Here is a 14,902-nt window from a genome sequence, read left to right as displayed (position 1 = left end):
TTTTAAGAAAAAGTCTATATTTCAAAAGAAATGACCTCATTCACAGTAGTTGTGTGAATAGCTACAGCCAGCATGTTTCTTTAGACAAGGCCAGAAGGATCACTCCACGCCTATCTGGCCCTCCACCGCCATAATGTTAACTCAGCATGTAGTCAGCCTTGTATCAGCTGGTTGCTGCCTATTTTTCTAAGGAAACAGTTCCAGGACAGATCATATTCACAAGAGACTCTGCCTTACTGAGGGCTCCAGAAATGTTAATCTTTGAATAACTTCTCTACAAAATCCAGGACAAAAAGCTGTACATAGCTGAATATCTAAAGAGTTTATGGTAATTGTGGTAAAAGAAGTAATTTTTTTTCATTGTTGTCCCTGGCATCTAGGAACCTAAGAATATCTTATTACCTAAGAACATTGTGAGAGAAAATTTGAGTTAATTTGCTCCTAAGGTGACAACCCACTTGACATTTAGGTACCTGCTTTGCAGAAGACTTCAAAGGTTTTATAAACCTATTCCTGGATAAGAGAGAAGGAAACCAACCACAGGAGAATGGTAGTGATAATTAAGACAATGTTATGATTCACTAAGAAATGGCTGGGTTATGAACAATGAACACTGTGGCATGTAAATTACCTAAGAACAGAGTTTAATGATGTGTTCTTTCTTATTAATTGCTCGTTTGGTGACATGGTCTGTAAAAGTTATTTTTTAAAAGAAACAAAAGAAGTCCACTGCCTCATTGTAACCTTGGCAAATTTCACACATTGCTAAATTTTATGAGTGTCTTTAGCTAACCCAGGATTTATCAGCATGAACTGTAATTTGGTTTTATATGTTTGTATGATAATCATGAGATATGATTCCATATGGAATTTCCATAACTCTGAATGGCCTTCTATTAAATATCAGAAGTTGATCATTCAGCACACTGATTATGTTCACTCATTCATGTAAAATGTTCCCATCTTTGATATTATCTCTTCTAAATCAAACCCAAAATAAAATTTGTTTTGTCTGAATGAATACATTTTGAGCCATGGACTGTGTTTACATGCAGCTGCTGAAGCAGACTTCAGGGAGCCAGATATGATCATTTTGGCCATCTTCCCAAACAATCCCAATCACAGAATCTAAATGCCAGATGGAATTGTACAGTGGCCGTGATGATAGGATCACAGCCCAATCAATCAGCGAGTGTAACTGACATCTATCCAGCTTCACCAGCTGGTGGGTGAGAAAAATTATTAACATTTACAATAAAGTTTCCCAAATATCAATAGCTCTGCACCCCCTACCCCCACCTGTTCACATAAATAGTCCAGTTCTTTTCAGATATATTTGTCCTTAAATATTTCTGAGTCTTTTTAGGGGGGCTTATAGGTGGAGCCTGAAGGCATCCTGGTCCCCACTAGTTTATAGACATGGGAAAGACCACTTTTCTCCAAGAGCCTTTCAGGGAACGAGGAGTGGACTGCCTCCCATTGAAGCTGAGTCACTGCTTGCACTCAAGGCCTTTTGCTCAAGGAACCACCAACACCCCTCTTCTCTACTGTCCATTTGTGTTGCACCCACTGCTTGCCAACTTCCTCTGGAGCCCCGAGCTCTGTGTCCGGATGCACAACAGTCCATGCCTATGCCTAGCTCCTTTGGGCCACCTACTTCTGGGCTGCCTTCATCTGGGTTTCTGGTGATCCCTTCTCCACCCAGTAAGAGAACTGACTTCCATTTCTTGTGTCAGCCACTCTCAGGGAACAATCTCAGACCAGAGAAGTATAGGGCCCTGGCTGACAAGTTTCTCTTTCGTTTAAGAAGTCTTCTCCTTCACAGAGCACACTCTCATATTATATGTGAACCACTGCCCCCAACACTCACATTCAGATGCGAAGGGGATCAAAGGATGGGCTTTACTAAGGCTTGCATTTACTTTTCAAAATGCGTGGCTCTCTGGTCAAGGTAGAGTGGAGAACGGAACTGGCATCTGAGACCAATTCACAGCCTCTCACTCTCTTCTTTGTGAATTGAAGATGTCTGAGTCTGCATGTTAGAGCCAGACTTATCTACTCCATCATGAGGAAACTGAGAGGGCGGACACATTGCTGGGGGGAAGTGGCAGAGTAGGGTCAGGAGGAAAAGGAGTGTCATGTAACTCCATGGTGTGGAGGCTGACATCTACTAAAAAGAGCCACCATGTGGCAATAATATTCATGATCCATCCACTTTGTGAACATAGAATCACAATGGCATTTGCATCCCAGAGAGAGATCAAGTTATGAGAAATATGCTCACACCATTCTTCTAACCATTCATGAATTCAACAGATATTTATTAAGTTCCTACATTGCGTCAGAGACATAGATAGTGTGGATGGATGTATAGATACATAGGTAGTTAGACAGATAGGCAGGTATATAGAGTCTATGAAGAAGGTATTCTAATTTCCATGGAGTTGGATATTAAACAAACGCACAGAGGATGAATATATTCATACAGATTTTATTATGATTATGAAGGACAATATAACAAGGGAGCTATGGAAGATCTTGAGGAATGATAATCATATTATATAAAATTATATATCTTATATCATGTTACTTTGTGCCAGGCATACATATGTACCCATATAATCCTCAAGGAAACTTTATAAAATAACTACTACTCATATCACCAATTTTATAGACAAGGAAACCTACAGAGATATTCATTAACTAGTCCAAGGTCACACAGCCTGTAAGTGGTGGATCATGGATTTGAACCCAGGATTTAGGTTGAGAATGAAAGATAAGTAGGATTTAACCAGATGAAGAGTGTATAGTTTGTCAGACCAAAAGAATAGTATGTGTGAAGGTCATTAGGCAGTAATAACCTGGTGCATTTGAAGAAGTGAAAGATGCCCAGTGAATGTAGTAAACAGAAGGACAATCACAGCACATGAGGCTGCGGACCTAAACTGATCATGTGGAACTTTTTCCCTTCTCTTTTACAAATTATGGTATAATATACATAGAGCAAAATCTGCCAGTTTGAGTGTATAGTTCTAATACACATATATATTGGTACACATATGTTGATGTACACATGGTCATGTAATCACCATGACAATCAAGATATAGAACAGTTTTGTGAACCTCAGAAAATTCTCTATTGCCCCTTTGTAGTCAACCACTCTCCCCTCCTTTGGCACCTACTGATGTGCTTTCTGACCCTAGAGTTTAGCCTTTATAAGAACGTATAAAATGGGGTCTATCGTATGTAGCTTTTTGAGTCTGGCTTCTTTCACTTAGTGTAATGAATTTGAGATTCATTCACGCTGTTGTGTGTATCAGTAGTTTGCTGCTTTTTGTTGCTGAGAAGTATTCCATGCAGCAGTTGAAGGACACGTGAATTGTTTCTAGTTTGGTGTTATTATGAATAAAGGCACTATAAATATTCATGTGCAGGTTTACTTGTGAATATAAATTTTCATTTCATGTGGGTGGACACCTAGGAGTAGAATTGCTGGGGCTTGTGGTAAGTGTATGTCTAATTTTACAAGAAATTTTCAAACTCTATTCCAAAGTGTCTGTGCCATTCTGCATCCCTACCAGCAATGCAACAAATCTGTAGTTGCTTCACATCCTTACCCATGTTAGTTATTATCAGTTTTCTTTCATCTTTAAAAATTTTAGCCATTCTAATAGGTGTGTAGTGATATGTCATTGTGCTTTCAATTTCCATTTCTCTGATGGCTAATGATATTGACATCTTTTCAGGTACTTATTTGATAGTGTCATTCAGGTCTTCTACATCCTTACCAGCTTTCTGTCTACTTGTTCTACTGATTACTGTGAAAGTAATCTTGAAGTCTCCAACTTAAGTTTGTGGATTTGTCTATTTGTCTATTTCTTCTTCCCATTCTGTAAGATTTTACTTTATGTAGTTTGAAGTTTTGTCCTTAGGCACATACATGTTTAGGATTTTTATGTCTTTTTGGAGAATTGATCCTTTTTAACACTATATAATACTCTTCTTTACTCTTGCTAGCTATAGTGTTATAGCCACTTCAGCTTTCTTTTGAATAGCTTCTATGCATGTATACATTTATATGTATATGTTTTTCAACCTTTATTTTCAACATATTTCGTTGTTTTATTTAAAGACAGCTTTTTATACAGACAGCACATGGTTTGCTTTTTAATTCAATTTGACAATCTTGGTCTTTTAATTGGCATATATAGGCTGTTTATGCAATTACTGATATTGTTGGAACAAAATTGACTATCTTGTCAGTTGATTTTTATTTGTTTCATCTTTGAAATTATTATTCCTCTCATACTGCCTCCTTTTGGATTGAGTATTTTTATGATTTTATGTCCACTATTGGCTTATACCTTTTAGTAACATTTTTAGTGGTTGCCCTAGGAGTTACAATATAGAACTTTAATTAACCATAGTCTACCTTTGAATAATACTTTACCACTTCAAGTATAGTGTACAAATGTTACAACTGTGTAGTTCTCGTTTCTCCCTCCCAACATTTGTGCTACTTTCAGGTACACTATAGTATTTTGTTTAAACATACTATATACACATAATACATTGCCACTATTTTTGCTTGAATAGTCCAACATCTTTAGAGTAATTAAAATGAGAAAAAATAATTTTATATTTAGTTTAATTAATTCCATTTACAATACTCCTCATTTCTTCATGTAGATTCAAATTTCTATTATCACATTTCTTCTGCCTCAAGAACTTCTTTTAACATTTCTTATACTGCAGAGTTTCTGGGAATAAATTATCTCAATTATCATCAGAAAAAATCTTTATATATTTTCATTATGTATAAACTTGTCTAGATTGTCCTTTTTCCCACATATTTTAAAGATGCTGCTCCATTGTTTTCTGGCTTGAATGGTTCTGACAAGAAATCTATAATTTTCATCTTTGTTCCTCTGCATGTAATGTGTGTGTGTGTGTGTGTGTGTGTGTTTCTGCCTGATTTCAAGGTTGACCCTTTGTCTTTGGCTTTTAGACGTTTGAATATGATGTGTCTATGTGTACCATTTTATTTTCTATTTTAATTTATCCTGCATAGTGTTTTCTGAACTTCTTGGATTTGTAGTTTTGTATATTTCATTGATTTTGGGAAATTCTCCCCTTATATCTTCAAATACTTCTGTCTATCTCTTTCTCTTCTTCTAGGATTCTAATTATATAGACTTTTCAATATAGTACCATAGCTCAGTTGCTCTCTCTTGCTCTCTCTCTCTCTTTTTTTCCTTTTCTTTTTGGTTTTCATGTACCATAGTTATAGAATACTCTGTTTCTAAAGAATGTCCTTTCCCTTTGTGTTCAGTTTGATAATTTCTAAAGACCTGTCTTCAAGGTCGTTAGACCAATGAGCCCATCAAAGGCATTCTTCATGTCTGTTACTATGTTTATCACTGTTAGCATTTCCATTTGATTCTTTCTTATGATTTCCAGTTCTTGGTTGATACTACCCATCTCTTCATACATGTCCACCTTGTATATTACAGCTTTTATCATATTAGTCATATTTATTTTTACATTTCTTTCTGATAGTTCAAACATCTAGATCATATCTGAGTCTGATTCTATTGATGTCTTTGTCTTTGACAGTGTATTTTTTCTTGCTTCCTCATGTGAATCATAATTTGTGGTTAAAATCTTGACATTTTATATGGGACAGTAGAGACTGAGATAAATACTATTTACTCCTGGAAATGAGCATGCCTCTTCTCTTGTTAGATATTAAGTATCCAGGGTTGAGTCAATCTAGTCAGAGGTTGAGCTGGGTTTGGGCTTTGTTGTTGTTATGTTTACCCTCAGCACCTCACAGCATTCAAATTACTCTAGAATTACTTTTTATTTAGGATTCAGTATGGTTTTTTGAGGATTTTTCTTAATGTTCCTATTCTACTTACAACTTTAGACGTTCCCAGTGAACCTTGGAAAGAGAGTCTTTCTCCACACTCTTGCCCCATACCCAGTAGTAGGCTGGTGTTATATGTTACTCAGTGCTTTCTAGTCTGCTTTAAGGGCCAGGGTAGAGGTGTTTCCTGTTGTTCTGGTTTAGCCCTCGTCTTAGGCGGGTATTGAGTTTCTGGGTCTCAGTGGTGGGGGCTTCTCAGTGAACCTGCCTGCCTCAGTGGAAGAGGATGCCTAATGTTCTGGGCTAAGATCTTTTCCTAACATTTCCCCAGAGGTAGAATTTTTTCCATGCACTTTCCCCAGCTGCAATGGGTCTTAACCTGTGCCCTGAGGGTGACAGGGTTTGCTGTGCTTCCACTGGAAGTTTAAGGCCTTTGTTCCATGGAGGAGATAGGGAAGAACAGTCTGGGAGGGGCTTTTTGCTTTCTTGCAGTAGATGTTGTTCCCTTTCCCCAAACCTTCACCACAAGGGAGGTTTCCTCCAGTCTCTTGCTTCGATCCCATCTCTCATATGAACATTCAGTAAGGTCTGTGGGGAAAAACCTGCTATTGTATCTACAGCTATGAGGGGTTCTATAATCTAGTGATAGTCTGTGCTTAGCCTTTCACAATTTGTCAAAAATTCCAACTTACCAGCTTTTTCTTACTAGCATGTGTGGTATTCAGCATCTGGTAATTAAGAGCCCATTCCTCATCTCTCCTTGGAGATACCTGTCTTTTCTTAGATTTCAGGGTAGTTGATTGCCTTGTGACTTCAGGTCTTCAATGCATTCAAGAAAAGTTGTGACTCTGTAGATTAGCCATTTTTTCTTGTCAGTGTTGGATTGACTCTCCAGTTTTCTAAATCCTAAGTGAAAGCCAGAAGCCAGAAAGCCTCAAGCCTTTAAGTCATGTTAAGAAGCTTCTATTTTTTTCCCAAATGCAGCAGGGATCCATAGAAGGGTTAAAGCAGAGGATTAGTTAGTTTGGATTTATATTCTTAAAAATCATGTTTTATATTTATTGGACATCTGCTATATGTCAGAAACTGGAGTTTCTAAGATAAATTTTTAAAATAACAAGAAAAATGCACTCAGAGAGTTCATAATCAAGCAGATAAGTCTTATCAACTATGACAAACAGCTATAAAAAATGTCAGTGTAAGTGCTGTAAATGAATGTCTAAGTAGAGAGCTCTGGGAGAATTAAGTGGGAGAATTTAATTTTGGCACATAAGGGTAGAGATGGTAGAAGGTGACATTTGAATTGTATCTTGATACGTAAGTAGAATATGGTTTCAGAGGAAACTTGAGTGAGTAAAATTAATGTCTAAGGTTTTCTTGTAACTTGCTTTGTAAATAATACTAGTTTAATTTCTTATCATTTATATCCAGGCAAAGGTGGGTTGCTAAGAAAAGAAGGAAAACATTCAGGTTTATCAACCAAACACCACCACTGCTAACAACAACTAATATTTTTCTTTTCTTTTTTTTTTTATCAAAAGGGAGTTCCTTAGCCCTTGATAGCTATGAATGATGTCTAGTTTGCTGATACAGAAGCATAGAAGTAATAAAAAACAAAACAACTTTGGAAGTCTGTGGTTGTGTATTATTGTAGTTCCTAAGCTGGCTTACTATTAGAATTTCCTTGAATGCTTTTACAAATGGAGAACTCTGGGCTTAGCATCCAAATGTTCAGGTTCATGCTGTGGAGTCCAGGATTCTGCACTTTTGTAAAGCTTTCAAGTTGAATCTGAAGACGAGCTAGTGTATGACAAGTGGATTGTCTCCCATATTTACAATTCTTTTATCTTAGTTTGGGTTCCTCCAAAAGCAGACCTGAGACAAAGACTTGCTTGCAGATTGTTTATTTGGGAGGTGATCCCAGGAAGCATAAATGAGGAAGTAAAACAGAGAAAGGACAGAAACCAATAAAGGGTGATTAAATGAGCTCCTTACCACTTCGGGCATACAAGGTTCAACCCCACTGGGCACTTTCTGAGGAGCCTATACATAGTCCTTCCTGAGAAGGCAGCCTTTGGATAGCCATATTTGGACCATGTAACTCAGTTTGCTTGCTTTACTTTGACCACTATATCTGTGTTTTCAGGGATGAACATCTGACCCAAAGGCTACCGACCTTTAAGATATCTAGTGTCCTACGGGATAAAAGATAAACCCAGTTGACCAGATCATCTCAGAAGGACAAGGCAGTTGATAGGATGTTTGAAACTGGGTGTGATGCCATGAATTACAGATGGCTCCCTGATAAGCAAGTTGAAGTACGAGAGAATAGAGATACCATTGGAGAGAGATGTAAAGAATAGTCATTCCCTAAAGCTTTCTAGGGTACTGATGGCTTCTCTGCTCTTGTTTCCATGAGGCCCAATTGAATAAACAGTATCTCTTCTTCTTGAGACTAAGGCGCCATTTTTTCTCAGGGCTCCATGCAGATATATCCTTACAGAAAATTTCTCATTCCTTGAGATAAGTTGAATAGGTCAAAAGACCCTTGACTTAAACAATTAAGGAAAGTAGCCACAGGGCCACAGATGGCAAACAAGACACAAAACAACCTCAGATGTCCACAATTTAAAAAAACCTAGGAGTAGATGATTAGAACTTGATTGTAATATAACTATAATGATTAGTTTTAAGTGAGAGCACTTTTCCTTCATACAGCTGTTAACCATGCTGTCAAAATAAACATTATAAAGATATTTATGCCTACATGCAGATGCTATAGAAAGAAGAGCTTATTTTTGTGGAATTCCTCTAATGTATCTCCAGAAACCTGAGCCATTGAATGGATTTCTCTTTATATATGTTTTCTGATTCTTCATATAACCAATTCGAGGGAAAAAAATATTACGATTTCAGATGGCTGTCCTTTTCACTTGGTTGTCCTTTTTTAAGTGAGTGAGAAGTACAGTGCTCTGTATTTCTTAGGTTGGGTCTGGTAGTCAGTTTCTCACAGCTGGTCATTAATACCCAGGTAGTCCTCTGGTCACAGCTGATCTTTAGAGCAGAGAACTTGGCCCACTGCAATTACCTCAGGCCAAATTCTGTCTTTGGATGAACTTACTGCTTTTGCTGAAGCCAGTGGAAAAGGCACTCATCAGTGCATATGGAAAACCAGGTTTCCCAGACAATTTTTTTTTCTTTTTGGCAAAGAGTAGCTTTTAAGGGGCAAGAGCTGTGCAAAATGGGACTGACAGAAAGGAAGGGGATTTTTAATGCTCGGTAGTCTGAACTTTGATTATATTTATCTTAACAAATATTTCTATGTGTTTAGCACTATTCTCAGCATTATTCAAGGATAAAGAGAAATGTAAGACCCATTGTTTTCCTCAGAGAGCCTACGCTAGACGTGAGTGATTAATTATGAAATAAATTAATATTTCTATAGCACTACATATAATTTACAATTGCTTGTATGTGAGTGCATTATATATATTTATATATAAATAAATATGTTTATATACCTATATGTCTACATATACACATATATTTGTATGCATTTCTTCTCAATTAATTCTCACAGCAATCCTCTAGGGCAGGGGTCCCCAACCCCCGGGCTGTGGAGCTCTACTGGTCTGCGGCCTGTTAGGAACTGGGCCGCACAGCAGGAGGTGAGTGGGGGCAAGCGAGAAACTGCTGCTCCCCATTGCTCACATTATCGCCTGAACCAATCCCATCTGTGGAAAAATCATCTACGAAACCGGTCCCTGCTGCCAAAAAGTTTGGGGACCGCTGCTTTAGGGTAAGTGGTATTATTATTATTCCATTTTACAAGCATAAAAAAAATAGCTTGAGTGAACTTGCTCATAACCCCTGCATCCCTTACATCACTATGCTTACCATACTGCATAAACAAATCTGTATCTGTGTTCCTCTTCCCCAGTGGACCAGGAGCTGGTGAACCTGGACAGAGACCTCTTCACCTTTATATTGCTAGCACCTAGCATTTGTTGATAGTTATTGAATCTCAGCCCTGGTCTCAAGTTACCCATATTGTCACAGAATAAATGTTCTCCAGGCTTCCTGGGGCTGCTTGTCAATCTTCACTCCTGGTGCCTGGAAGTCCCAATACCCCCATCAGTGCTGCATAGGTGTCCTTACCATTCCCCACCATTGTTCCCTTAACCCCCTGCCTGCTAATTACCTGCTAGATGCACATGATGTCAGCCCTCTCAAAGGCTGTCTATCTGCAGGTTTCCCGATAAGCTCAGCTCCTCAGAGCTGAAGAATACAGAACAGAAATAACTAAAAATTCTAGGATCCTTTTGTAGGTCAATTCCTATACTTGTTTCTTTATATACATTATTTTATTTACACCTCACAAGAACCTACATATTATTACAAATGTGAAAATAGGTTGCAGAAGTGGTGGTTTGCCCAAGATCACACAATCAGCAAGTGGCAGAACTGGGATTTAAAGCCAGATCTCTCTGACTCTTGTATCCTTAACCATTAAGAATAATATCTGGACTTTTTACTTTTATACCTTGCTAAAGGGCCTGTCTTACTTTGGAATGTTGAATAGGATGTTTGTAGGAAGTGAATAAATCTGTCCAAGTGCAAGGTGTTGGAGAGGCTTTTGCGATTATTCATTTGATCTCATTTCTTTTTCCCACACACTCCTTGAGACTGTAAGTTCCTTAAAAGCTGGAACTGGGCTTTACTGGTTTGTGCCTTATGCTGAGCACGTTCCCTGGAACAGCATAGGTGTTCTAAAAAGCTTGATGAATGAATAAATGAATAAAGGCATTTTTTTTTTTTTTTGCGCACATGCAATTTAATCTCAAGCTTATGGCCTTTAAGTGCTGATGTCGCCATTCAACCTTGTATGCAATGTACTCATTACGATTCCTTCCACGAAACAGTCTCATTTCCTCAGCCATTGGGTATAAAGCTTTCCTCAAATTGAAAACAATTTGGAAAATAGCTATCACACACCTGAGAATGATAAAGGAGGGACCACACTTTTGAAGGCAGCATGTGGGATGATTTTGATGGCATACTTGTAGACCCTCCCAGGACCTTAAGCAAAAGAGCAAAGGAGGAAAGGTTGATTTTTGATCCCATCTGTCTCTTTCCAGCCCTCCATCCTATGTGCTGAGTCATTATCTCCTTTGTCATCTAAGAAAGAGATTATGTCCTTTACGGTTCAAAAGTCCTACCTTTCCTCTCTAGTCGATACATGTTCTAAAGTTTCCCTCCTCTTCCACTCCATCAACATATCTATGTCTCCACTGGCAATCTCGGCTGGGGTCAAATTATTTTATTATGCAATTTATATTGATTCATGAATGACTGACAAATCTTTATCCCTTGGTTTTCTTTTTAATTAAGAGAAAAAATATTTAACCAAATTGATGTTTAAATTGGAAGATGTTACTATTCTGGTTGCTGAGGATAAAAAGGTGAATCAGGCCAAATCCCTGCCCTCTAGAACTTACATTCTTAATGTGGAGAGATGAGAGACAAGGAAATAAATAAGTAGAACAAGGAGCAAGCCCTTCAAACTCTGGTCTTAAATTCATCATGCCATGCATGGGATCTATTGGAAAACTATGAATAACAGAAATCAAATCTATAATAGGAAGGCTCTGTTGGCTACTGCTTCTAACTTCTGGTCTCAGTGACCTGTTTGGTTTCTCTGAAGGTGCTGGAAAATGATTTTCCTTATTTATGAGAGCTTAGGAGGTGATGGAGTGGATCAGGAAATGGAGATTTTCTAAAAGAAGCTGCTGAGGTCTTTTCCTTTATGGTAAGGAACTGGAGTTACATTTATTATTTAGCCCATAAAAGCTATGAGAAATAAAGCCCTTGCAAAAGATGACTCAGACACCTCTCCTCTGTTATCTGGGAATAATGACTGTTACCTGCTACCAGGCTGGCTCCAGAGATCAGGTGAAGAAATAGACAGGAAGCACCCTTGCCCAGAATCTGGTATACAGTAGGTGCTCTGGGTATGTTTGATACTTTTCTCTTTCTTCTCTGATTTTAAGGGAGAAATATATGCACAAACAATTATCATAAAATACAAGCGCAATATTGAAGGCAGTGTTATATCTACAGTGTAATAGAATGAACATGGTGATGGAAGTGACAAATTCATTGGTGGTGTGGGGAGATGGTCATCCATATGTTGTCTGTAATATTTGAGCTAGATTTTGAAGAATGTATGGGATTTAATCAGATAAAGAAAGGAGAGCGGCTCTCTAAGTAGAATCAACTACACATGCAAAGGCACAGAAACTTGAAAGAACATAGTTCCATGTTACCATAAATTAGAGGGCATTTATTCATTAATTTATTTATTTATGTGTTCATTCAACCAATATTTATCCAGTGTCTACTATGCACTAGACACTTATGAGGAGTTTTACTTGTATTATTTTTATTTTGTGTCTTACTACAAGTTAAATTTATAGAAGTTGTTTCCACCAGCTAAGAGTGATACATTAAAGAACATGTAGCTGGAGAACCCTGGTCTGAGTAGTTTTCAACCTGCTCAGGACTTTCTGTGTCTTTTTCTGACTTGTAGAACCATTTAGCCACTACCTTTCCCAGCTCCAGAGGAAGCCTCTCTGCTTTCTGGGATATATTCCCTGTTCTACATCTTCACCTTATACATAACAGAAGACTGTAACCAACAGTGATGGCAAGAAGAACAACAAGAACTTTCCTTACCTTTAATTCAGCCCCAGGGAGCTTGACAGATTCTGCTTGATACACCTTAACTAAGTAAGGTAGATTGCCTTTTATGTTCCTACAGCTATGGCACAATTCTAAGCACATATTAGGGGCTCCATTTACCAAGTTGCATGTCTCCAGCTTTCATTCAGAGCTACAGAAAAGTTAGGTTGTTAAATCCCTTTAGTAACACTCTTTGGTACAGACCCTCAAGTGGAGATAATGAATAGGGTTAGAGTGGATAAGGGTGGAAAGACTGTATTGGGAGCAGATTTAGCTGCTTATATTGGAAATTCAAATAAATGGCTTTTAAAAAATGAGATGTTTATTTCTCATGTTAAGAAAATGTAAGGCAGCCATCCAGGGAGCCATGGGGGTACCACAGTCATCCAGAGCCATGCTTCTCCCATTATCGGTCCTACTGTCCTCAGTGTGAATCTTCTCCTTTCAAGTTACTCATGTTTTAAGATGACTATTGAAACTTCAATCCAAAAGTAGAAGGGAGGGAGGAATAGCAATTTAAAGTTCCTGCCCACTGCCTGTCCCCCTTTTGAGGCACTTTCCATGCAATCTCACCGAGTAATTTTCACTCCCATCACATTGACCACCCCTAGCTGCAAGGAAAGATAAATATAGACTTTAATTGGGCATATCTTCACCTGCAATAAAATCAGGCTTCTTTCTGAAAAGAAAAAGAAGAGAATGGATAGGTAGGTGAATCTCAGCACAGTTGCCTAACTCTTTGAGTCAGTAACCAAGCTTTACTGGGCTTCTGAAGTCTCCAGAGCACATCTAGGGTTCGAAGTCTGTGAATAGAGCACAGAGTAAGGCATCTTTTCCACTGTAACTTCCAACTTCTATTCCTTTTCCAGATCCCTGGATATAACTTTTCTAGAAAGTTAACTAACAGAAGTATAACAGGCATCAGGGAGAATATAAGCTTTAAGTAGAGAATGAGAATTCCCAAGAATTTTAGTAGCTGCAATCCTGCCTAATCACAGCAGGTATAGAGAAAAGATTTTGGACTGAGTAGAATGAAATGAATGGAGGGAAAGGGGCATGTTTTCTTCCCCCCCAGGTCAGGAACATTTTAATTCAACAACCCTTGGTTAAATGCCTGCTATAGGCAATCCCTTGTTTCCTGCTTTGATTGTAGTACTTTGCTCAATAAACACCCATACCTCTCCTCTCATTCTCTTTACTTGGTTATTTAGTAGTTTCTGTCAAGGAGATCAAACATGTGCAGAGATGAACAGAACAACAAACACATCATCACTGTTTCACCTTATGAAGAGTCATGTTAAGAACCAATTTTAAAGAATATTTTGCATTGAAATAAAGGAACAGCCTATATTTGTTTTGTCCGGCACCAGCTTATATAAAACATAGAAGAAAAACATCTGATATGGTCCTTTCTTTCAATCTCACTGGGAAGATATAACATATAAAACAGTTACTACTTGAAATAGGTATCAAACAAATCAAATAGGTCAGTGATGGGGTACAGGTGGCTTCAAGAACAGGGGGAGGCCTGGAGAAAAGCAAGCTGATGAACCATGGTGGGTAGTCCAGTGTGCAAAAAGAGGATGGGTAATGTAAGAACACCATGGCGTGGCCTGGCAATGAAATTGAGATCCGTCATGAAGTACCAAGACAACATGGAGAAGTAGGGAAAGCTTGGAGTTGAAGTCAGTGACTGGGAGTTGATGCCTTGCTATCCAGCCCAAGCAAGAGGACATAAGTAGGAGTTTGGTTAGTAAGTCAAATGTTTGGGTGAAAAGGTCAAACCAGGCATGAATAGTAGGAGGATATGGTATAGACTAAGATACATACCTTAGGTTCAAGCACAAGCCAGTCTACTCCATAGGAACAGAGACGAGATTGAGGATCATAGGACAGGGACCTTACTCCCTTGGCTCTGGTACTCAGCCCCTGCTTTGGGAAAGCAGATATGTCCTGGGAGTTCTGTGCAGCAACCAGGGGAGCAGGAGTCTCCTAGAGCTTGGGGTTGTGATTGCATCCCAGGGGGGTGAACTTGTCAGATGCTTCTAATAGTTCCACACCAGACTCCAAAATGTCTGATGCCAGATTAATGGAATTTCTTCTACTGACAGTGACTGTAGTTTTTGGTTGACTTCACTAGACGTGGTAGCTTTGACATTGCACCTAGAGAATCTCTGATATGGGGAGAGAATATTCACACAGCTGGGGGAAAGATCTTGTTAGAGAACAAGGAACCAAGCTCTTCACCTCTGGGTAGTAAGCTCTGTGGGGCAGAGGGACTCATGCCTAGG

This window comes from Monodon monoceros, unplaced genomic scaffold (assembly GCF_005190385.1).
Source record: "Monodon monoceros isolate NGI ecotype Baffin Bay Population unplaced genomic scaffold, NGI_Narwhal_1 Super_Scaffold_7, whole genome shotgun sequence".
Lineage (NCBI taxonomy): Eukaryota > Metazoa > Chordata > Mammalia > Artiodactyla > Monodontidae > Monodon > Monodon monoceros.
The sequence above is the reverse complement of the archived record's forward strand: the minus strand, read 5'-3'. Positions refer to the sequence as shown.